The sequence below is a fragment of the Rosa chinensis genome, chromosome 2, assembly GCF_002994745.2.
Source record: "Rosa chinensis cultivar Old Blush chromosome 2, RchiOBHm-V2, whole genome shotgun sequence".
Lineage (NCBI taxonomy): Eukaryota > Viridiplantae > Streptophyta > Magnoliopsida > Rosales > Rosaceae > Rosa > Rosa chinensis.
In genome coordinates this window covers 3,949,561-3,973,615 of record NC_037089.1, presented here as the reverse complement: position 1 = coordinate 3,973,615, position 24,055 = coordinate 3,949,561, and the positions used below count along the sequence as shown (strand labels likewise).

The 24,055-nt window shown below is 45.2% G+C and overlaps 2 long non-coding RNA genes across 3 annotated transcripts; one reads left to right on the top strand and one right to left on the bottom strand.

Moving 5' to 3' along the window:
* Positions 1-5,547: 5,547 nt before the first annotated feature.
* Positions 5,548-18,807, top strand: LOC112189183. Its single transcript, XR_002931758.2, has 4 exons — positions 5,548-6,212; positions 6,304-6,437; positions 6,518-6,579; positions 18,698-18,807. It is a non-coding gene; the product is annotated as an uncharacterized LOC112189183 (long non-coding RNA).
* Positions 18,808-19,245: 438 nt separating this feature from the next.
* LOC112189185 lies at positions 19,246-21,642 on the bottom strand. 2 transcript variants are annotated; one of them, XR_005806846.1, is made up of 5 exons: positions 21,296-21,642; positions 20,617-20,805; positions 20,072-20,182; positions 19,733-19,825; positions 19,246-19,389 (listed from the first exon to the last, which is right to left on the bottom strand). It is a non-coding gene; the product is annotated as an uncharacterized LOC112189185 (long non-coding RNA). The 2 variants fall into 2 exon arrangements; XR_002931760.2 differs by having other exon boundaries at positions 20,072-20,179.
* Positions 21,643-24,055: the final 2,413 nt, after the last annotated feature.

The following is a 24,055-nucleotide window of genomic DNA, read 5'->3' as shown; positions in this document are numbered from 1 at the left end:
CCCTTGACCTGACTTCTTCTTCAAGCGTTGTGGACGAGGAGAGCACCAACCTCGCCACAAGGTTCTTCTCTAGCCTTCCGAGAAAGGACTTCTTGCCTTACGGATAAGGACTTTGGATGTGATCTCTTCGCGTCACCGAATCGATACTCAACGTTGTAGGCTGAGCAGAGCAATCACTGGGAAGTTTGGAGAAAGCACGGGTTTTGCTAAAGCGTGACTTTAGCTTCGCTGGGTTGCGAGGGCATTACCCTTACTTCGCTGGTTGAGGGAGTCTCGGTGGCAGTGGTACTGGCAGTCGGCTCTTGGAGAGACTAGGACTGGAAGTACGGTCGCCGGGTTGATCTGGTGATGCTGACAATTGGCTCTTGGAGAGACTATGACTGGCGCGCGGTTACCGGGTTTCAACGAGGTTGAAGGTTTTCTCCGGGGAGGCTTTGTAATCGCTAGGATTGATTGATTTGAGAGAGGTCCTTTCTTTGTCCTTGAAACCTGGTATTTATAACTAGGGTTTCGACTGTTCCTTGCTATAGAAGGATTATTGATTGAAGTTTCCTATTCAATCTCTGCTACTTGACTCCAATAATAAGGTTTCGTTTTCCTTATGGATCACGGAATGGGCGAAGCTGTAACCCAAACCCAAGTAGGCTTATTTTTGGGCCGCAGGTATCGGCCCGCTATGCTAAATCCACTAAAGGATCTTACCAAAATTACTTTTGGGCTCAAACAGTTTCATATGCCCCCTCCTTGTTCCGTTGTAATTCAGGTCAAAACTAATAAATCTCTGCCACTGTAAGTTAACTGAATTTTGATTAGAAGACTGTAGATATTTATACACCTTGGTGAAATATGTTCTCAGGAATCAGAGGAAGGGGACTGGCACATTCCAGTGGTGTCAGAACATGGTTATGAAGCTGAAAGAATGTGGTTATGCATTATGCGAGCTAAATCACATGAGGCAAGGAAGGATTATGTGTTAGAATCAACATGGACTTGTCACACATTAACATATAGTAAATTGATAATTAGCTTAATGTCAAGACTAGTTCAACATGGACACAAACTGTAAATCAATATTGTAACTTAATGAAAGAGTGTATCAATTCATTATGGTAAGTAATCCTATTCTTGGTCTGCAAGAAAGACTACAATGATGTGATACATTAAGAATCTAACTAGGAAACCTAAACCGATAAGGACTGCTTTAATGCATGGGATGCTTCTTGAAGTTTAAATCTCCTATATATATGGATGAATTGGTCCCTATTGCCACCGACGTTAATTGCATAAGTTCTGTCCATTGAGAAGCAAGGTTGGTAAGCAACAGAAGGCTATATTCTAGTGATCGAATTTGCAGCTGCAGAAGATGGAATCCATGCCAGTAATTGCTGAAGGTAAGTCTTGATCCTTGTGTGATTGTTGTCGAGTTGATTTGCATATGTTGTGAGCATGAATGTATGGTTTTACAATTGGTATCAGAGCATAGGCTCACAAATATGAATTTAGTTTTGCTTGACATGAAAAACGTTTTAGGGTTTTGCAAAACAAAAAAAATAAAAAAAAATCTTTTGCTTTACGAGTTAACAGGCAGTGTAATAGGCCACTGCCTGTTAACAACTCTGTCCCAGTCGCAGCAAGGTCATGATCCAGGCCCAAACCCGACCCAAAACCTTAAGAACAAAGGATCGTTGTCCTTGCAACGGTCAATTTTGATCAAGACGAAGGTCTGGAACTAAATTTGGAAAACACGCGAGATGTTTTCATCTCGAGAGGGGATTCAAAACCCCGATTACTGTGAATCAAGAAGCCAATAGAGTCGATTGCTGCATCTGGATATCGAATTCATGCTTCCGTTGTGATTTTTAAGCAGCAAATTGGGGAAAAAGCAAAATCAGGTTTTTCTGAGAAATTGGTTTCGATTTATAGCATGATTATTAAGTTTTTTGATTGTGGTCAAGAACCCTAGTTGCATTCCCAGCGTGCATTAGGCTAGAGTAGATGGTGACCGGATGAAATTTACAATTTTTTGATTGTTTATATGGTATTGCATCTGTGATCGTGTGACAATGTATGAAGAATTAGAATCTCCCAAAATTTTACACATTGTTGAAACTGAAGATGCAAGAGCTTAATTTTCTTATAAAGACTATGATCTGGGTAGAATGTAAGGTTAAAAGCTCATGAGTTTTGTGGTTTTCTGTTGGCATAAGTGAACATGGTGGATAAAGCATCCTTCATTGATGTTGGCAGAAAACATATGGTATAACAAAACTAAAATTGTGTCTAGTGTTTTAAAACTTTGCTTTTGTTTATCTTCCAAAGAAGTGGTCAAGTGAAGTTTTAGAATTCAAGACAGCAGTATGCGTGCTTAATGGAAATATATTTGGATATTTGGAAATTTTTTCTTTTGTCTAAAGATGGGTATGAATTTCCTTGGATAACATGTTTCGATTCTGCAACTAGACCTGAAGGTAATTTGTGAGTGTAACAAATTCATGGTTTTATTTACAAATATATGGGCCGGCAACATAAGATGGTTCAAATTAAAATCGCGAATGTCTAAATGAGTGTATTTCATTTTAGAGTGATGCTCATAAGATGTAAAATGATTAGATTCACATATTTCTTAAACCATTTCATAAGGTTTGTAGATCATGGTATTCTCTGCATCTTTTTGAGTTATTGATTCTAAAGTCATATATCAAGCGTGTATCGTGTGAATACTCTAATGCTTGAATTGTCTGTGCATTATATTATCCATATCAGGTTGTTTTTCATTAGTGCAATCACTTATGGTACATTAACTGAATTTCTGTAGATGCAGAACCTCATAACAAGGGATTTGCTAGGTCAGCTACCAGAACTGGCATTGAGTCACAACCGTTGAAAATTGCGAACCACAAATATACTAAACACCGACCCCAAGAAATTCTCAAGAATCTCAAATATATTCTATCAGGTTCCACAATCTCGAATCATCGTTCCATAATACCAGAAATTGAGACTGCAGAGAAGATTGGTGGATGTACCATTGACTTTCAAATATGAAGTTAATGGCTATCTTGTTCAGAACTTTCACCTAGGCACATAGGTCACAAACTCCCAATCAATGTTTTTTGGATTAATTTCAGTTTACCCCCCTGAGGTTTGGGGGTGTTATCATTTCATCCCATGTACTTTCAATTTTGAATTTTTACCCCCTAAACTTTCCAATTTCAATCAACCGTATCCAATTTCTACTATTCCGTCCAAATTGGACGTTAAGTTTGACTTTTGAGGGCTAAAATGGTCATTTCGACATAAAAAATTAAAAAAATAATTAAAAATTAAAAAAATAATTTATTTATTTATTTTTATTTTTATTTTTTTTCTGTTTCTTCATTTTTTTTATTTTTATTTTGTCTTCAACCTATACACCACAAGTTATAATAGTTTTATAAAAACAAAAAAATACTCTACGTGGTTGAAAGCCGCTCGCTGGTCTATGATATTTGTGATATATCTCTGATAAAGTGAAGAATTTTAGGATATATCCCCAATAAAGTGAAGAAATATTTGTAAAAAATAATTTTACACTTTATCTGTAAATAAATATCTGTATATCCCCAATAAAGTGAAGAAATATCTGTGTAAATCATTTTTGGTTTACGATATTTGTGATATATCTCCAATAAATTGAAGAATTTTATGATATATCCCCAATAAAGTGAAGAAATATTTGTCAAAAATGATTTTACACTTTATCTATAAATATCTGTATATCCCCAATAAAGTGAAGAAATATCTGTGTAAAATTATTTTTTACAGATATTTATTTACAGATAAAGTGTAAAATATTTTTTACAGATATTTCTTCACTTTATTGGAGATATATCCTAAATTCTTCACTTTATCGGAGATATGTCACAAATATCGTAGACCAGCGAGCGGCTTTCAACTACCTAGAGTATTTTTTTGTTTTCATAAACCTATTATAACTTGTGGTGTATAGGTTGAAGACAAAATAAAATAAAAAAATAATAAATAAATAAAAAAAGCGAAGAAACAGAAAAAAAAAAAAAAAAAAAAAGAAGAAAAAGAAAAAAAAAAGCGAAGAAACCGAAAAAAGAAAAAACTAAAAAACTAAAAAACAGAAAAAAATAATTTTTTTTAAATTTTTTAATGTTGAAATGACCATTTTAGCCCTCAAAAGTCAAACTTAACGTCCAATTTGGACGGAATAGTAAAAATTGGACACGGCTGATTGAAATTTGAAAGTTTAGGGGGTAAAAATTTTAAATTGAAAGTACAGGGGTGAATGATGACACCCCCAAATCTCAGGGAGGGTAAACTGAAATTAATCCATGTTTTTTTTTATAGCTGGGAGCTGAGTTTCTAGTTGGAGAAGTATGTAGATTGCCACTGAAGAAAGCACTTTTTGCTATCAGATTTTTGCAGCTTAGAGCTAGATTTTGTTCTTCTCCTTTTGCACGCGTATTAGTGCAAAATTGAATTATTGGAAGAATAATAGGAATATGATGGTCCTCGTATGGACCATTATCTGTATACTCTTTCTGTAGCATTTGACTTCATATTCATGGTGCTTTGTATGTAATTGCAATTTTTTTAATTTTTTTTTTGGGGTGAAATATGAGATATATATGATTTATGATTTAAACTATTAGCTCAATTAAATAATCTAGCCTTCTGAATGATAATATAGATTAAGATAATCCAAATAGAATCTAATCACATTGTGCACTGCAGCTCAGCCATGAATCTCCTACTGAATAAATCAGGAAATAAAAAAATTACCAAAACAAAAAGTAATAATATGTAAATTCTCTCACATGCACATTTCATGTTTGATCAAGCTAATCTGTGACTACAAACAATCATCTCCTATTAGTTAAAGCAAAGTAGTTGATTAGTTTTGATTGGATTTGATTTGAACCGAGGAAATCTTATAATTTTGTCATAACCCTAGTAAAAGAATAGTTACAGAGATTTCATCCACAAGTCACCGTAAATATTTTAAAGGAAATTTCCTATGATCGAGTTGTCAGATCGATACTGATCACTGCATGATTTTTTAAACTGTTCTCTTCTAAATTGAAAAGTACGAGACTAATGAATTTTCAAGCGCTGAGCTGTGAATCAATTGCCTCAAACAAGTAACTATAATCATCATCATCATCATCATCATCATGTAGTTTTAGTTAAGAATTTATGTACTTATTGCATCAGTAACTAAAGAATGAACTTGCTTTTGTATTTGATAGAGAATTCTCCTATGTGAACAATTCACCCACAAGCTTGCTCTTACAAGAACTAGATGGCGTGAGACTTTGCCGAGGCATAGCGCACGTTTTTCATGTGCCCGTAATTCTTCCGCATACCATTTCACTTTCATCTTTATTAATATTGAAATTCTGTCACCAACATGTGTGTAGACCGAAAGTAAATAGATCTTAAACTAATAACTTAAATATGAAATAAAAATTGAAAATAAAATTTCCCTTTTAATACTAACAAGAAGAGAATATCCTGAATCTGAAAGGGACCCAAAGTGCTATTTAAACCAGTGACAAAAACCTCGTCCTCCACTCCCTTAAAGCTTCTGCCTTTTTTTTAGTTGCAGAATCTCACTCCCTCACTCTCTGTCTTTCTCTCTCTTAACTAATATCTACAAGTACAAACATGCTTACCCTGAATCTCAACAGTCCTTCCATCACTGTCACTTTCTCCAAATCCACCCATCACTACCCCATCAATGCCTCCCCCTCTTCCCTCCCCAACACAAGATTCCCCACCTCATCTGCTCTGCTCCACACACCCACCAAGCGTTTCACCAGAATCTATGCCCACCCATTTGGATTCTCCTCAAAACCCACTTCCCAGATCCATGGTTTGAACCCAAAGTTCCCATCTTTCTTCTCCTCCAAACCCAGATCCCAAACCCCAAAAGCTTCTTCTGCATCAGAAGCCAACCCCAATGGAGATATTGAACCCACAGTTCCAAAGCCTAAAGTCACAACCGCCCAGCTTTCCTTAATCTTTGGGCTCTGGTACTTCCAGAACATTGTCTTCAATATCTACAACAAGAAGGCACTGAATGTTTTCCCATTCCCATGGCTTCTTTTTATGTGCACGTTTTTTATTACTTTCGTTTTTAAGTCTTTGGTTTTGTGATCAGCTATCTCTAGAGATGATGAAGAATCAAATGAAAATATAAGGTAAGCTTGTCATTGTCTAGATATTGTTGAAATGTTTCCTCCTTCGGTCCTCCTTTTAATCAGATTGCTAAATTTTACCCATTTTATGCAGGGATTCTGGAAATCCGGCCTCTCGGAAAACTATTGACAAGCATGAATTTGACAGAGAGGAAGCAATGCCACTTTTCTTGTACACTTACTCACACAAACCGTCTTTGTCCAAGGATAATGCGAATTCAGCTTTAGGTGACATTGTGTTTTCATATGTATGGTATTTGTATTCTTTCATGAATTGTCTGTAATTAACATGGACTTCCTCCATGTAGTGCCTGTTCGTGATGGTCTATCAATCCTTTCCAAAAGTCCAAATCCCGCATTTCATTTCCAGGTGTTAATGTCTAAAAGTCTAGCGGTAGCTGGACCTTAGTTAACGCTGATCCGGCAGGCGGATCGATACCTTTGTTGTGAATGGTTCCCGTTACCTGTCAAATAAAATACAATGGGCGTCAGAGGGAGACCGCGCCGGGCGGTCTTCAACTCTCCGATGCCTAAGTTAGTCAATGTATTTATGTTGACAAAGTAACAGTAGGTAAGTATTGAATGCGTAATAAATGAGGAGAGAGGAGAGGACCTTTTATAGGTGAGGAAGAGGATGATCTTCTCCTTGTTTTCGATGTGGGACTGATGGTGCTTCAGTTCCCAGTTTCAGTAGCTTCTGATGCCATCTTGACACGGCGCGTGGCGGCGCGTCGGCGGTGCTTTGGGGTTGATCCGGGGCTCAGGCGGTAACCCGGCTAACTGTCTTTACGTCAGTCACTCATATGGTGGGCGTTGGTACCCCCGGTGGTACCATGAGCGTGGCTCATTACAGCTAATTATGCTTGCAAATGGACATGCATGTACAAGTCCCCCAAATTCCCAGTCAAGGAGGGCAATCTTGGTTGGGGAGTTGATCGGCGGTTTGAAGCGTTTCTCCCGCTAGACTTTGCAGAAGCATAATTAGCGTCAGTGCGTTGTCAACCATGGATTTACTGAGCAAACGCTTTGTGCCCTTTCGGGTGGGCCCCTGCTAGGCCCCCCAGGGAGTCCCCCACTCCCCGGCTAAGATGGACCTCCGGATGGTCGTTGTTATTGTTTGTTGAGGGGGAGCTGCACGGAGCAGCGCTGCACGGAGCAGAGGGTGTTGGGTTGCGAGCCCAATCTTAGCACCCAGGTGACGGGGGTCAACGTACCTGATCAGGGCTGTCGTAGACTGTTGACTAGTCCCCGTGTCCCGTAGGGACATTCTGACCGTAACTCCGCGTGGCGGCGTTGTCAGAGAGGCGTGGCCTCGGGATCCGCCGCTGGCGGAAGTCCCCCCGCTAGATGTAGCAGGAAGCAGCGTTAAGTAGACGTGCTTGGTATTTTATTGAGCGGTGTTGCGCTGAATAAAGTACGCAGCTTGTCAGATGAGAAATGGGGTCAGCCAGCGGTGCGCTGTGTAGCGGAGGACGCCCCGTTTACCAAATGAGGAGAGAAGCTCCGCCGGCGGGGTTTCGCTCAGCGGAGACTCCGTCACTTGGAAGATGACAAGTGAGGATCCGCTGGCGGGGTTTCGCTCAGCGGAGACTCCGTCACTTGGGAGATGCAAGTGAGGATCCGCTGGCGGGGTTTCGCTCAGCGGAGACTCCGTCACTTGGGAGATGCAAGTGAGGATCCGCTGACGGGGTTTCGCTCAGCGGAGACTCCGTCACTTGGAAGATGACAAGTGAGGATCCGCTGGCGGGGTTTCGCTCAGCGGAGACTCCGTCACTTGGGAGATGCAAGTGAGGATCCGCTGGCGGGGTTTCGCTCAGCGGAGACTCCGTCGCTTGGGAGATGACAAGTGAGGATCCGCTGGCGGGGTTTCGCTCAGCGGAGACTCCGTCGCTTGGGAGATGACAAGTGAGGATCCGCTGGCGGGGTTTCGCTCAGCGGAGACTCCGTCACTTGGGAGATGACAAGTGAGGATCCGCTGGCGGGGTTTCGCTCAGCGGAGACTCCGGCACTTGGGAGATGACAAGTGAGGATCCGCTGGCGGGGTTTCGCTCAGCGGAGACTCCGTCACTTGGGAGATGACAAGTGAGGATCCGCTGGCGGGGTTTCGCTCAGCGGAGACTCCGTCACTTGGGAGATGACAAGTGAGGATGGATCCGCTGGGCGGGGTTTTCGCTCAGCGGAGACTTGCCATGGTTGGGGGGTTTACTTGTCAGGTGGTGACTTCCCTTGGAAGCCAAAGAATGATGACGGTGGACACGTGGCTAACTCTGAGAGGGTTAGCGTCTGGAGGCTTGCCTCCTAAGCCTAGCCGTCTTCTCGTCATTAATGCGAGTAATGATGGATCTCGTAACCGAGGCGACGCCTCGGTTAATCCAGGGAGTTAATGAAGACGTGGGACACGTGTACGGTTGGTACGTGATGTAGTTTTGTAGCGGACGGCTCAGGATTATTTGATGTTGACATAAAAAGGGGGAACTGAGCGAGTTTCGACATTTCTGGAAAATCTTCAAATCTGAGTTGCCTGCTTCGAGCCTTGTTCGCCTGCGAATTGCGAAGGAGATCTCCGGGCTTGCGTGGAGTAGTCGGACTGGAGAGGACGAAAACTGTTAGTGAAGACGAACTGCACTCCAAAGTCTTCGACGTGAGGTTGGTATTTCGGATCCTCTTCCTGTTTCATTGAATCTGCAATGGTGGTTTCTGGGTTTTGGTATTTCTGTTAATGGTATGATATTGCCTCTGTGCTGTTTTCGGAGGGTGTAGGGAGAGATTTGAGGGAGGTTATGGTGTTTGACAGAAAGTTGGGGTTTTGGGTTTTGCTAGACGGTCTAATCTGGGTTGAGCGTGCGGTTGTTTTTGTTTTGGTATTTTTGTGGGTAGTTGTTCTTGGCATCTTTGGCTGTATCTGATGTGAGAGTAGGTTAGATCTGTATTTGTGCTAACTGATGTGGGTTTTAGGGTTTGGGATGGCCAACGTCATAGATATTTCGAGCAGTGAGGATTCCGGGTCTGACGTGTCGTTCAGCGTGGCGGATATGACCTTTATTGACTCGTTGCGTCCGTCTGCCCATGCAGGAACCTCACTGCCAGAACCGCTTGAAGTTGAGCCACTTCGGACCATCCCCTGGGAAATAGCTATGGATCGTGGCTCGCGTCCAGAGAGCTCTAGGGCGGGTGAGTTGGCTAGGCGTGACGAGCGCTTGGCGAGCAATAGCGCTGCTAGCGGCTCCGCTGGCGAAGGGGAAGCGCCGGGCCAAAATGTCGAGTCGGCGTGGTACCTCTCAGATGGCACCGCCGTTGACGAGGCAGGTGGGCGGATGGATGCCGCCGCTGTTAACCGGATGAAGCGGACGTTCCGGTTGCCGGGCTCGGTGAAGCTGCGCCCCCCGACAGCGGATGAGAAGGCCTCGATGCTCCCAGCGGGATGTGCTGCCGTGCACGAGGCCATATTCCGCCAAGGAGTGACATTCCCGCTAGTGCCCAATCTCCAAATTCTTGTGTGCGAGTTTGGGCTTGCCTTTGGGCAGATCTGTCCCAACATGTGGCGGTTGCTGTTGGCGATGAACTCCCTGTGGCGCTTGTCGGGGTGCGAGGGGCCTACCGTGGCGGAAGTGCTTCACTTCTACGAGCTAGTGTATGTGAAGCGCCGAGGTTGCAGAGGGTGCGTGAACCTAAGCCGCCGCCAGGGAGCGCCCAAGTTGATTGAGAACTTAAGGGACTCAATGTCCTACTGGCGGGGGACCTTCTGCGTCGCCACAGATGGCTGGGAGTACCATACTAGGTCGAATGTGGAGGGGCCGACGTTTAAGACTAAGTCGGAATTCCAGCCCATCCGAGGTTGGCAACTGGTTTCCGCTAAAACTAACTGGCGGTTTCAAACTTTTGCAAACCTGCGGTTTTTGCTAATGATTATTGTGTTTGTGCAGCGGGACTAAGGTATATTCTGACGCGCGAAGAGGAGTGTCGCGTGGCGAGGATCCGCGGCTGCTGGCGGAACCGCAATTTGCTTGACTTCCGTCTTCTGACCGGTTGGGAATTGCTGGTTGACCTGGGGCTAACTCGCTCTATTGGTGAGAGCCACTCCGCCACACCTCATCATTTTTTTTTTTTTTTTTTTTTTTTTTTTGATCCGGACTGACGGGTGTTTGTGTTTTTCTTTTCAGAAACCCCGCCCGGTAACAAATCTAGTCGCGACGCTTTCGAAAAAGCAATGGATCGTGCCGAGATAGAAAATTTTCTGGAGGCTATGTATGCCGAGGGGTTGGCGGCCCAGCAGACGGTGGTGAACCCGGAGACGCTGGTGCTGAGCCAGTCTGAGGTTGCGGTGGAGCTGCCGATGCCGCACCACTCCCATCTGGGTGAGGATGGCCTGCCGGTAGTGCAGGCGGACACCCAAGTGGGTGGCGGGGAGAGGGGGAATGTTGGTACAAGGCCGCGGGAGCGGATGCCTACCACCCGGCGCGGTCCTCAAAAGAAGACGGTGCAGCCGACGGGGACTGCCACCGAGTCCCGGGGTGAGCCGCCGGTGCGGGTGACGAGGACCGCTGCTGGGACACAACGGGCGTTGGAGAAAAAACGCCGGCAGCCTGACTCCCCCGTCGAGGAAGAGGAAGAAGAGGTGGTGATCGGAGTCCGCCAACAAAAGAAGGCTCGAGAAGCTGCGTCGAAGGGTGCAGTGGCGGAGGGGGAGGCAGCAGCCGTCAGTGATCTGGACTCCTTTGCCGAGTATGCGCCATTCATGACAGAAGGGGAGCGGGCGTTCCTTTTCCATTTGTGCGAGCGGCTGGGGTTCGGGGGTCTGGCGGGCATATCGCGCCCGACGGCAATTGACCAATCGCCCTTCAGCTCGGCGTTTGGTCAAATATCTGCGGGGTTACATGATATGTTCGAGGCGGCGTCTAAGCAGCCCCGGATTGAGGAAGAGCTCAGGGGGGAGATCGGAGGTCTCCAGAGGGAGCTAGCGGAGGCCAAGGAGAGATTGGCGGAGGCCGAGCAGGGGCTGGCCAAGGCGGAGTGTGACTATGCGGACGCCCGCGGCAAGCTTAATGCGGCCATAAGGCGGGACCTGGAGAGGAATGAACGCGTCTCCCAGTTGGAGCAGGAGATCGCATTGCTGCAGGAGCGGATAGCCGCTAAAGATAAGAAGCTCATCATTGTGCAGCGGGAGTCTGCCGCCAGACTGGGTGAGATGCAGCGGCTGGACGGGGAGGTCAACCGCCTGAAAAATGAACAGAGTTCTTCTGCAGCCGCCGCCGTTGAAGCGTTCAAGATGTCGGCGGAGTATAAAAAGACATTGACCGAAGCGGCGAAGTCTGGGGCCCGGGCAAATATAGACATGTTGACGCGGAAGGGCGCCATTGACTTTGTAAAGGCGTCACAGCCCGACGTGCCGGTGGTCGAGGGTGTCCCGCCGGAGACAGAAGTCGTGCCTCCCACTGCGGCAGGTACCCATTCGGGCAGCGGGGAAAGTGGCTCCCATCCGCCGGAAAGGTCCCGGCAGACTCCCCAGCAGACCCCGTCGGAGGTGTCACGTGCCGGATTTCTGGAGGCACACACCCGGGCGGATGGTACAATGGAGACTCCCAGTCCGACAGCTCGAGGGTCCGATCAGGCGAGCCGATCGGTCGTGCCGCCGCCAGTTGAAGCCGGAGAAGCCGAAGACAACCGCTGAAGCCAGCTGAGACTTCCATAGGGTTTTTTTTTTTTTACACTGTAATAATGAACTATTTTGGGTGGGGAGTCCCAGCCCTGAAATGAAATTTCAGAGTTTGACGTTTGTCATGATGTGTTTGTACCGCTAGAGTTTTGACGTAGAGATTTTTCTTTTGCCAAGCAATGAAACATTAAAGGAATTAAAATTGGTCCAAGTGCACCACGTAGCGGACGTGGTCCGCTGACGATTCCTGGCGTTGCCAGTTGCCCTCAGTGCTAGACTTGGTAACAATGGTTTGAATAATTCCTCGTTTCATTGATAGCTGACTGATCAGCGTTTACAAAAGAGGGGTAGTACCCGTTGGGTAGCTTCCCTTAGCTAAATATTGAACAAAAATTTAGCTAAGTCAAGATGCTCTTGGGTAGCGGCATGACTATTTGTAATAATACCGAAGGTGTTCGATATTCCAAGGGTGGGTCGTTGTGACGCCGTCCTTGTCCATTAAGTAGAAGGTGCCCGGGCTAACGACTTCCACAATTTTGTATGGACCTTCCCAAGTTGGGCGAAGCTTTGTTGGCGGTGGAATGACTTCCTTCATTACCCAGTCCCCCAGTTGGAGGTTCCGGGCCTTGACTCTGGCGTTGTAGAAACGCGATACCCGCTGCTTGTTTTGCAGGTTGCATAGGTGGGCCCTGTGTCGCTTTTCCTCCAGGAGGTCCTTGTCCAGGTTGATGCCGTCAGTGTTGGTCTCTGGGCGGTAGCCCTCGACTCTGGCGGTAGGTTGAGAGACCTCAATGGGCAGGACAGCCTCCGTTCCGAACATCATGCAGAAGGGAGTTTCACCTGTTGCGGAAGTTGGGGTTGTTCTGATGGCCCATAGAACTTCCGGGAGTTTCTCCGCCCATAGACCCTTTGCTTTGTCGAGTTTTTTCTTCAGCAGCCTTTTGATTATCTTGTTTGCTGCTTCGACCTGACCGTTGGTCTGGGGGTGGGCGACAGATGCAAAACTCATCTTAGTACCCAAGTTGGCGGTGAAAGAGATGAGCTCCTTGTTGTTGAATTGTGTGCCATTGTCGGTGATTATCGTGTGTGGGACACCGTAACGGCAGTAGATGTTCTTCCAGAGGAAGTGAATTACCTTGGCGGTAGTTATTGCTGTTAGTGGTTCCGCCTCTATCCACTTGCTGTCGTAGTCGATAGCCACTATAATGTACTTGAACTGGCCCTTGGCGGTTTGAAATTTTCCCATCAGATCCAGGCCCCAAGTTGAGTGGATCCATGGGGCGACGATGACCGATAGTGGTTCCGCCGGTGCATGCGGGATGTCAGCAAATTGTTGGCACTTGTGGCATGATCTTGCTACCTGGCGGGCATCGTCGCCGAGAGTAGGCCAAAAATAGCCTTGTCGCATTGTGCGATTGGCTAAGGATCTGGCGCCTGAATGGTTTCCGCATTCTCCGCTATGAATTGCTGCCAGAACGACCTTTCCCTCCTCTGGGGTTAGGCAGCGGAGGTTGGGATGGGTGAATCCCTGGCGGTACAGCTTGCCGTTCTGGATGTTGTAGCGGGTTGCCCTCCGCTGGAGTTGTCGCGCCTTAACCTTGTCGTCCGGCAATGTGCCGTTGCGCTTGTACTCAATGACTTCGTCCATCCAGCTGGTATTGACCTCAATGTTGAAGATCTCCGCCAGGGTTTTTGTGATACTTGGCTTGTCAAGACATTCCACTCTTGTGTCCGCTGGACTCTGATGTGGCTGGGCGGTTGCTAGCCTTGCCAGTGAATCAGCCTTGGCGTTCTTTTCCCTGGGGATTTGTGTGATGTTATGAAATTTGAATTTCTTGAGGAGTGTCTTAACGTACCCCAAGTATGCCGCTAACTGTTGGTCCTTGGCCTGGAAGCTGTCATTGACCTGATTAACGACCAACTGGGAATCACTAAAGATGTTGACGCTGTCAGCCCCTGAATCGATGGCGAGGAGTAGGCCGGCAATGAGTGCTTCGTATTCCGCCATGTTGTTGGAGGCTTTGAAGTTGAATTTTAGTGCGTATTCCACATTCAGCCCCCCAGGGCCTGTGAGGATGACTCCTGCGCCGCTGGCCTTGGCGCTGGCGGAGCCGTCCACATGCAGGTTCCAATCTGATTGTAGGGGAGCTGGCTCCTTAGCGGTGACCATTTCCGTCCCGGGCTCATTCTCCGTGCTGGGACTGGGCTGGCGCTCAGTGAGCTCGGCGATGAAGTCCGCTACCGCCTGACCCTTCATGGCGGTTCTTGGCTTGTAGTCTATGTCAAATTCACTGAGCTCGATGGCCCACTTGCTGAGGCGCCCTGAATGTTCAGGGTTCTGCATTACCTGTCTCAGTGGTTGATTGGTCAGCACGTGGATTGTGTGCGCTTGAAAATACTGGCGGAGGCGCCTGGCGGCAACGATGAGTGCAAGAGCTAGCTGTTCTAAGGGTGGATACCTTGTTTCTGCCCCGTTCATGCCCCTGCCGGCGTAGAAAACTGGGAGCTCGTCCTGTCCCTCCCGCCGGACAATGGCGCAACTCACCGCTGATACCGATACCGCTAGGTATATGAACAGTGTCTCTCCTTGCACAGGGATAGAGAGTAGTGGGACTGCCGCCAGGTAATCCTTCAAGCCCTGAAACGCCGCCTGACATTCTGGGTTCCAGTTGATGACTTTCTTGTGAGTTGTTTTGAGGAGTTTGAAAAATGGGGCACACCTGTCAGTGAGCCTGGAGATGAATCGAGAGAGGGCGGTTAACTTGCCTTGGAGGCATTGGACGTGTACCTTATACTCAGGGTCTGCCAGGTCGAGTATGGCCTGCACCTTGTCCGGGTTAGCCTCGATGCCTCGTTCACTGACGATATAACCCAGAAATTTGCTGGCGGTGACGCCAAAGAAGCATTTTTCTGGGTTGAGGCGCATGCCATAGGCCAGGAGGATGGTAACTATGATCTTGAGGTTTGCCACGTGTCCGCTGGCCTTTATACTCTTGACCAACATGTCGTCCACGTAGACCTCGATTATCTTGCCCAAATGTTCAGCGAACATAGCATTCATCAGCCGCTGATAAGTTGCTCCGGCGTTCTTCAGACCGAAAGGCATAACATTGTAGCAATAGAGGCCCTTGTCGGTGGTGAAGGTGGTACACTCCTGATCGCTGGGATGCATCTTGATCTGATTGTAGCCGGAGAAAGCGTCCATCATGCTGAGGAGTTCATGCCCGGCGGTTGCGTCAACCAGCTGATCAATGCGTGGGAGAGGGAAACTGTCCTTTGGGCACGCCTTGTTGAGATTTTTGAAGTCGACACACATCCGCCACTTGCCGCTAGGCTTCTTGACCATGACCAGGTTGGAGATCCATTGGGGATAGATTACCTGGCGGATGAATCCAATGCCCTGGAGTTTGGCGACCTCTTCTCCTATGGCGCGGTATTTCTCCTCGTCGAAGGCCCTTCGCCTCTGCTTGATGGGATGGAAGGATGGCTTAATGGTTAGTTTGTGTGTGATGATTTCGGGAGAGATACCTGGCATGTCCGCATATGACCATGCGAAAACGGCGGCGTTGTCCCGCAGGAATTGAGTGAGTTCTGCGGCTACTTCTGGGTCTAGCTGAGCTCCTATGCGGACTGTCCGCTCTGGGTGCTCGTCAGAGATGCTGATGACCTTCAACGATGTTTCAGGATTGACCGGTTCCTTCCTTACGTATTTCTCCTCCTCATCCCTAGGATCCTCGAAGATATCCGGTGGCGGTGCCTGATTTCCTACCGTTAGGATTTCGTGGCGGCGGGTTGACCGCGCAATGGTGGTAGAGTAGCATTCTCGTGCCAGTTGCTGACTTCCCCTGACACAGCCTGTGCCGTTGGGTGTGGGGAACTTCATGAGAAGCATGTATCCGGCGATGATGCATTTGAGCTTGTTGAGTGCCGGCCGTCCTATGATGGCGTTATACGAACTGAAACAGTCCACAATTATAAATTCGGTATGTACCTCCGCCATACATGGACTGGAGCCGATGGTTAACCGCATGTAGTCAGAGCCCAGCGGCTGAGTGATATCGCCGGAGAAGCTAAGCAACGGCTCATGGTCTTGTAGTAGTTTCTTGTTCCGCTTAAGGTTGTTGTAACAACCGCTGAATATGACATTGACAGCAGATCCGCTATCCACCAAGATTCTTCCTACTGACCATCTGTCGAGAATGGCATCGATCAGGAATGGGTCGTCATGGGGTAGATGCACTCCTCGCTCCTCCTCCTCTGAGAAGGTGATGGGCTCCCAACCAGACTTTGGGAGTTTGGTGGATCTCTCGTAGCGGATGTTACAGACTTCCTTTGGGTGATTGGCGCGTGCGTAACGCTTTCTTGCCCTGTGAGACATGTTGGTGATTGGAGCCCCGCCGTCGATGGTGTTGATGCGGCCCAGTGGCTCAATGTTGGCAATCACAGGTGGCGGTTGGCGCACCTTGAATTGATCCATCTTGCCGTCCCGGTATAGGGTCTCAATGGTTGTTTTGAGAGCGTTGCAACTGTTGGTATTGTGACCGCTGTCCTCGTGGTACTTGCACCACATGCCGGTGTTTCTTGGCTTACCCTTTTTGGGGAATCTCGGCGAGGGTGGCGGTGGTATCTGATCCTTGCACTGATTGTAAATCTCCTCGTACGAGGCTGTGAGGACGGTGAACACTGCATACCGCTGAGAGGATTCCGTCTGCTTGTTGCGATTGTCCCCCTGGGATTGGCGGTTGCCCTTGTAGTGGTTGTCTTTCTGCCTCTTGCTTTGGTAACCGCCCTGCTGCCACTCCCTCTTCTTGTCAGCTGGCGGTGCAGTGGGGGCTTTGCTGGCGGTCTCTTGATGGCTGGAGGAGGGTTGAGATGACTTTGTTGGTGTTGCTGGTGGCGGTGGGGTTTCTCCATATGTGATAAACTCTGCCTGGGCATGAATGACCGCCTCACTCATAAGGTGATCATACGCCGCATTTGGATGATTGTAGTTGAGGTGATATAGGAATGGTCCCTTGAGGAGTCCCTGCTTGAAAGCCGCCGAAGCCATTGTTTTATCGAGATCGCGGCACTGAGATGCTGCCGCTCGCCATCTTGTGACGAATGCCTTCAATGATTCGTCCCCTCCCTGTCTGACGCCAAACAACTGGCTCGTGTTGTGATGACCGGCGGACAACAAGATGAATCGAGAGAGGAAAGCATGAGATAATGCGTGGAATGAGTCGATGGACCCTGGCGGACACTCGAAAAACCAACTCATTGCCTCACTATCCAGCGTTTCGCTGAACAAGTGGCACAGGGTGGCGTCATCAAATCCCTTGTTGTTGGTGACCTTCTTGAACGTGTCCATGTGGACGAAGGGATCGGTCTTACCGCTATAATGTGACATTTTTGGGGTCTTTGCAAACGCTGGTCTGACGGCTTGCAAAATTGTGGCGGTGAATGGGCCTGGCCTGGACGCGAAGAGTGGGTTTGGGGCTGGCGCCGGGGTGCCTGCCTCCGCCAGGATTAATCTCCGTTCTAATTGCTGCATCCTCTCCAAAATTTGGGTGGTTGCGTCGCCAGCGGGGCCCGCTCGGGCGTTCCGCGGAGCGAACACCCGCCCGGGAATGGGTAGATTACCCTCAGTCCTTGTTCTAGTCCTCGAGTGGTGGGTGCGCAGCGATGACTCCGCCTCCTGCTCCGGCAGTTGTGGGATAGGGGGTGGTCCCATTCCTACCAGCTCAGGTGGGCTTAGCGGTACCTGCATTTGCACGATGGGTCCTATACCAGCGGTAGGCCGGCTGTGTCTGGTGCTGTGTGACTGCTCACTTCGTGCAGGGTTGGCGTTTGCGTCCAGCGTTCGCCTTAGTTCGTCGAAACGTGTCATCAGCGTGGCCACTTGGTTTTGGGCCTCCGCCTTCTCCTTGCGTTCCTGCTCGCGCTCTCTGTTTGCTTTGTGGAGGTCCGCCAGCGCCAATTCATACAAGGCGGTGAGGTCCTGACCTGGGGGACGGCTGCTGCTTGGATTTGTTTCACCGCCTGGGTTGACCGGGGTGTTGAATAGTGCACGGTTGATGCTTACCGCTGGGCGGGCGGGTTGGGGAACGGCGGACTGGTCTGCCTGCTCCCCGATATTTCCCCCGCTACCGTTAGTCATGGTAACTGTGATGGGATGACCTTCCGTTCAAGGATTCCCACAGACGGCGCCAATGTTAATGTCTAAAAGTCTAGCGGTAGCTGGACCTTAGTTAACGCTGATCCGGCAGGCGGATCGATACCTTTGTTGTGAATGGTTCCCGTTACCTGTCAAATAAAATACAATGGGCGTCAGAGGGAGACCGCGCCGGGCGGTCTTCAACTCTCCGATGCCTAAGTTAGTCAATGTATTTATGTTGACAAAGTAACAGTAGGTAAGTATTGAATGCGTAATAAATGAGGAGAGAGGAGAGGACCTTTTATAGGTGAGGAAGAGGATGATCTTCTCCTTGTTTTCGATGTGGGACTGATGGTGCTTCAGTTCCCAGTTTCAGTAGCTTCTGATGCCATCTTGACACGGCGCGTGGCGGCGCGTCGGCGGTGCTTTGGGGTTGATCCGGGGCTCAGGCGGTAACCCGGCTAACTGTCTTTACGTCAGTCACTCATATGGTGGGCGTTGGTACCCCCGGTGGTACCATGAGCGTGGCTCATTATAGCTAATTATGCTTGCAAATGGACATGCATGTACACCAGGTTAGTTGTAGACTTGTAGCAGATTGCAGAATAGTGCATATATAACATTTTATTTTAAGTTTTAGTTTCATTCCATTTATGTCCCTAGTCTCCATTTAACTCGTGTGTTGGTGCTCTATTGCAGGAAACTCGGAAGAACGGACGCAGTACCAGGAGATCTGGGCAGAGTGGTGACTTTTTTTCACTCATGAGACGAGCTAAACGAGCAATGTGAAGGCTCTTAAAAGGCTCTGGCCATAGATGAACTTAGTGTTAGCTAGGTTCATGTTGATGCATATATATATATACACACACGCGCGCGGACGCAATCACAATTCAAGACTAGTGCTTGTTCATATTCGTAAAAATAGGTGGTAACCAGATATTATATAGCTACCGATGGCAACTTAAAGTACAAAGAATTTCAATAATGATTTCTTAACACTACATTACAAATTCAGTGGATTTTTGGCTGATACATAATGCAGACAACCTACGAGATATGTTGGTTTACTATCGAGGAAGATTTGGAGTTGGGTCACTCTCCAAGTATAATGAGAAATTCATTGCGGGAGCCACTATTTGTGCTTTACAAAAGAGAAGGGAAAGGTGGAATTCACAAATCCTTCGTTTTCTTTATAACTAGCCTTCCTCCACGCGCGTGAGCGCGTGCGGAAGTGCGGTGCTCGGGTGTGCAATTAATCTTTGTTTGATTTATTATGATTATTTTGTATTGTAACAAATCCTGTAAATGAAGTTGGATTTTATTGCAAATGGAAGTGTTTTACAATCCAGCAGGAGTAGAAGCACTGACAGTGGAGATAATCTTGCATATACCTGAAGATATCATTGCAAATTAGTAAGGCAAAAGTCGGCCAATATTACTCTGGTAAAACTTATCAAAGAATTTATCAAATAGATGTTGTAATAAAACAGGAGAGAACTAAATATCATTTATCCAAGAACATGAGGCAATGATAAACTGTAACGTACATATTTCGGGGGAATGTGTAACAAAAAGCATTGCCAAATTATAAATTTTCTATAATACCCTATATTTATAATTCAATTCAAATGCATTGCAATAATTTATAGTGTGTTCTTACTTAGACTTTGTAATCCATTTTGGTTAGATAAAGGTGTTGTAAGGTTTGACCTCGATAGATCTAAGCATATGTACCTGAGCAATAATCATAGGACCTCCTTGAGAAGCAAATGGTTTCTCTTTTTTCATCATATCCACGATCAATCTAGTGAAATTCATCATGTCATTCTGCCAAAAACAAAAAATAATGTTACCTACAAAGGTTGAATACTTGAACTGAATTAGGTAAAGTGAAAGTGATTTCAATTACCATGAAAACATCATTTTCTGTTAGAGGGAAAATTTATACATTTACTTCTAAAAACAGGCATAAAACATGACCAAACTTTGAAAAGTTAGGCTGGTTTCCAAAGCATAAACATTTAAAAATTATCTGCTATGTCAACGAAGATGTGAGGGTTTCTAAAATCTAACCTTCTCATCTCCTTGATTTTCAAGCCCCAAATGAATAGCCGTCTACTGAATCCTTCCCTCTGATTCATCTAGACAATGGTCCTTGGAACTTCTATCGTCTAGTTTCACCTGCTTTTCACACATTAAGAGAGAAATAAGTCAAGATTTCACACAATGGTTTACATAAATTTAACATCTTTTAACTGATATCTATTTTTGAGATTTTACATATGTAAAGCATAATTATTCTTATTTCCAAACTAAAGTTTTAATTCCTCTATGCAAGAAGTCAATTGGATGTCTTCAGAACCTAATCTATACATCAATTAATGTGATTACAAAATAGATGCAGCCAGTTAAAGCAAACATATCAATTCATTTGGTATCAGAGCTACATATGTATGTGTATACTTCCAGACTTCAATATAGCAAGGAAATAAAGGCCACATGGTTATCTTGTTCTCTCTAGTTATTAGTTAATAACCTTTTGGCAGACAAAAGCAAAAACCTCAACAATCACATATTGGTCGAATTATTGGTAACACAGGCATAACCTTTTTCCTTACCTTCAGTTTCTTCTCTGACCTTTCTGCAATTCCCACTATTTCAGAATATAATTAGCTTCCTCTGCTCGATTTCAAAATAAGAAGTATCTCCCTCTTTCTTCTCTTATCTATAGGCATGCTGCATGCAACTCTATCTCCCTCTCTCTGCCTCTCTTTAACACAGTCTAGTATTATATTGTGAAGAGTGAACTGTTCAAATTAGAACCACAAATTGACTCAAAATAAGAAAAAGGGGAAAACCCAGATCAAGTCAGAGCAAACCCTTCACTTTGAAAGCGATCGTACCATTCCCCATGATCAATCATTTTCTTTGTCCACCAAAAACTAAGAACAAATATTACAACATCGCATGCATCCAAAAAAAAAAAAAAAACTATCCATTAAATTCATCAAATTACATAAACGAAACCTATTACAAATCTTCTTCCTTTTTGTTCCTTGTATCTTCTTCCTTCCATTTAGGTAATTCTTTTGTACTTTTCAACTATATAATAATAAGCAGACGTGAAGGAAAACCCAGCACACTTGCAATATGAGTTTGATTTCAAGTGAGAGAACACAGACAAAATCTCTGTCACCCACAAAACCGCAGTCACAACTAGCCAAAATTGCATCCAATCAATCGCACCCAAAATTCAAAACCAAAATGTCAAACCAATCGACCAAATAAGAAGCTTACCTGAACGGTTGAACCTCAATATATCAAAGATATATGATTGCTCAATCGGATCCTCCGATTCGATCAAATGGATGCTCAATCAGATATTCCGATTTGACCAAATGAGCTCAATTACGCACGCATTGGTCTGGGTTTGTTTTGGATTCTTTGTTTTTGATCTGAAAATCTTGCCGATTGGTGTTTGGCGCTTGCGGTTTTGGATTCTAGTTGCTTCTCTTCTTTCTTCTGAACTTTTTCTTCTCTCCCTCACTCTCTGTCTGGCTGAACTTTTTCTCTATGTCGGCAGAATCCAGATCGAAGCTCTCATTGATATCTCCGTCTCCCATCATATCAAAACCACGGGAAACACCGCGCCAAAACCATCCACAGAAGCCACCTGTCTCCTTTCTGTTTCTCTGTAAATCATGAGCAAAAACAGGGGCAAAGTCGGAAGTTCGAAAGTTTCTCAATAGTACCTAACGGTCAACAAATTATTAGACCAAATACCAAAAAGAACACTAATTTCCCAGCAAGAAACAAAACCCCCACAAAACTCATTCTGCCAAGACCCATCTGCTATAAGAAATAATTTATTCAATGAAAACCTTAATTCTTAAGAAAGGAAAATTCCCACTACTTCCTAGTCACTCCTTAAAACTTAGAACTTGCTATATATATATATATATATATATATATATTCCCTTTAGTTGTTCGCTTACCTTTATAATTGTGAAGTTGTCACTTATGTAGTTCTTCTGCTTAGGAATGAACGTGTTCTTCAGTATGTGTGAAATGAGGAAATGCAATAAACAAAAGTTTTCAGCTTCTCTTTCCTTATAACCTTTGCTCCAAATCTTCAAATGAGAGATAAAAATATTGTTTGTTGATAAAAACCACCCCTAGCCATATCATAAATTCTCACTTCACAGTAGTATCTTTCATGCAGTATGGTTTTCTAAAAATTGCAAGTAGATAAAAAACAGAAATAATTGATAAGAAACTCTGGGTATGTGCTTCATAAGTAGTAATGTTGGATCCCGTAAGCTTATTTCATAAGAAATCTGTTTCAAAGGAAAGACGCATTTAGTATCCTATTATTCTTAATTTGGTTTGGTCTAATAAAAAGGACATTGTAAAGCTCCACAACTCCTCAGAGCTGAACAACCAAATCGGACTAAGAGACGAAGAAATATACCTAAAAGTTAATGATAAACTAAAATTGCATAGGGTTTTCATCGAACTATAAAACATGACAGCAATAATACAATCAGTACCTCTACTGGCCAATTAGCTAGTCATTCATCAACTTATATATATCAAACACAACTACATCCTCTGGCTCTACAATTTTGATCAAGTTTCAAAAAGCAATTTGTAATAAAAAGAAGACAGCCGTAACTAATTTATTGGAAACTCAAGCTACAAAAACAGGAGATACAGAGAAAGTTATAAAAGGGAGAATCCGTCAAAACCGAGCCATCAAAAACATTTGCTATAGCTTTCTTTTTCAATCACGAAATAGTCTAACAAATCAATACAAACCAACAAATCAAGTCACCAAACCCAAATAGATAAACCCACATACCCACATTCATAGGCATCACCCAGAATTGCATGCACCGAAATTTAAAACCCGATCAATCACACCCAAAATTCAAGCTCACCTTCTCTTTTCTGTCTTCTTCTTTCCCTTCTTCCTTTGCTTCTTCTCTCTCTCTCTCTCTCTCTCTATGGAGCGAAGAAACACAAAAGCGAAAGATGAAAGCGGTGTAATCGATCTCTCTCTCTCTCGAATCAGTCGTCTCTTTCAGTTTCAGATTGGAAATCGCATCCTTCTTCCTCTCCCGTCGCCTAAGCTCTTCTCCCCTCTCTTTCTCTGTCTATCACTGTATGGAAATGAAACCATCTGTCTCTCTATCAGAGCGAAACTAAACCATCCCTAGCCACGTCTCCTCTCTTTTCCCCTGTGTCGGCAAACCCCAGTTTCTAAGTTTCTATTTTCTTTGTAAATCATGGACAATATCAAGGGCAAAATGGGAAGTTCGAAAGTTTCCCCAAATATGAAAAGTAACACCCTCTTCGCTTTATTAATAGAGATTTCTATATATTTATCTTTTGTGTGTCAATTTATCCTTTACAAAATGAGAAAGAAAACATGAAATTCACACTCTCCATTTAAGATCTTTTAATATATATTTATCTTTTACGGGTCAATATACTCTTTACAAAATGAGAAAGGAAACATGGGATTCACACTCCCCAATTAAAATCTTTTGCTTCTTCTCCTCATTGGCGGTGTCTTCGGGACTTTATTACGTGAGGCAGCGTAGAAAAGTGTGCAGAGGGTGCTCGACCATGCATTGGTACGCCGAAGTTCGTTTGGAAGCAGGTGATCTAAACTGAAAGCAGGGGAGATATGGCTACTATGGGTTAGCCTTTAGGACTGAACAATGTCTTCTCCATCTGTCTTGCCCGGCCCAAATGAGGGGGTAAGAAGTAGAGCCTTGGGCTTTATGCCTTTGGGCCTATGACCTAATTTCTTTTCTTATTGATACTTTTTTGGAGACAAACTTTTGACTTTTTGATGGTACATGTGTGACAAACTCAATCCGGTGACTAGTATTGATGTGCACCAATTATGGTCTTAGGCGGTTGTACTAGGTTTATTGATTGGATCCTATAACATCAAAACCTATTAGGCTTTTAGTTTTCATAGCAATATAACTTTAAATAAGTGTGCAGGTAGTTCTTTGATGGAATTTACTTTGGAAGGGGTGTGTA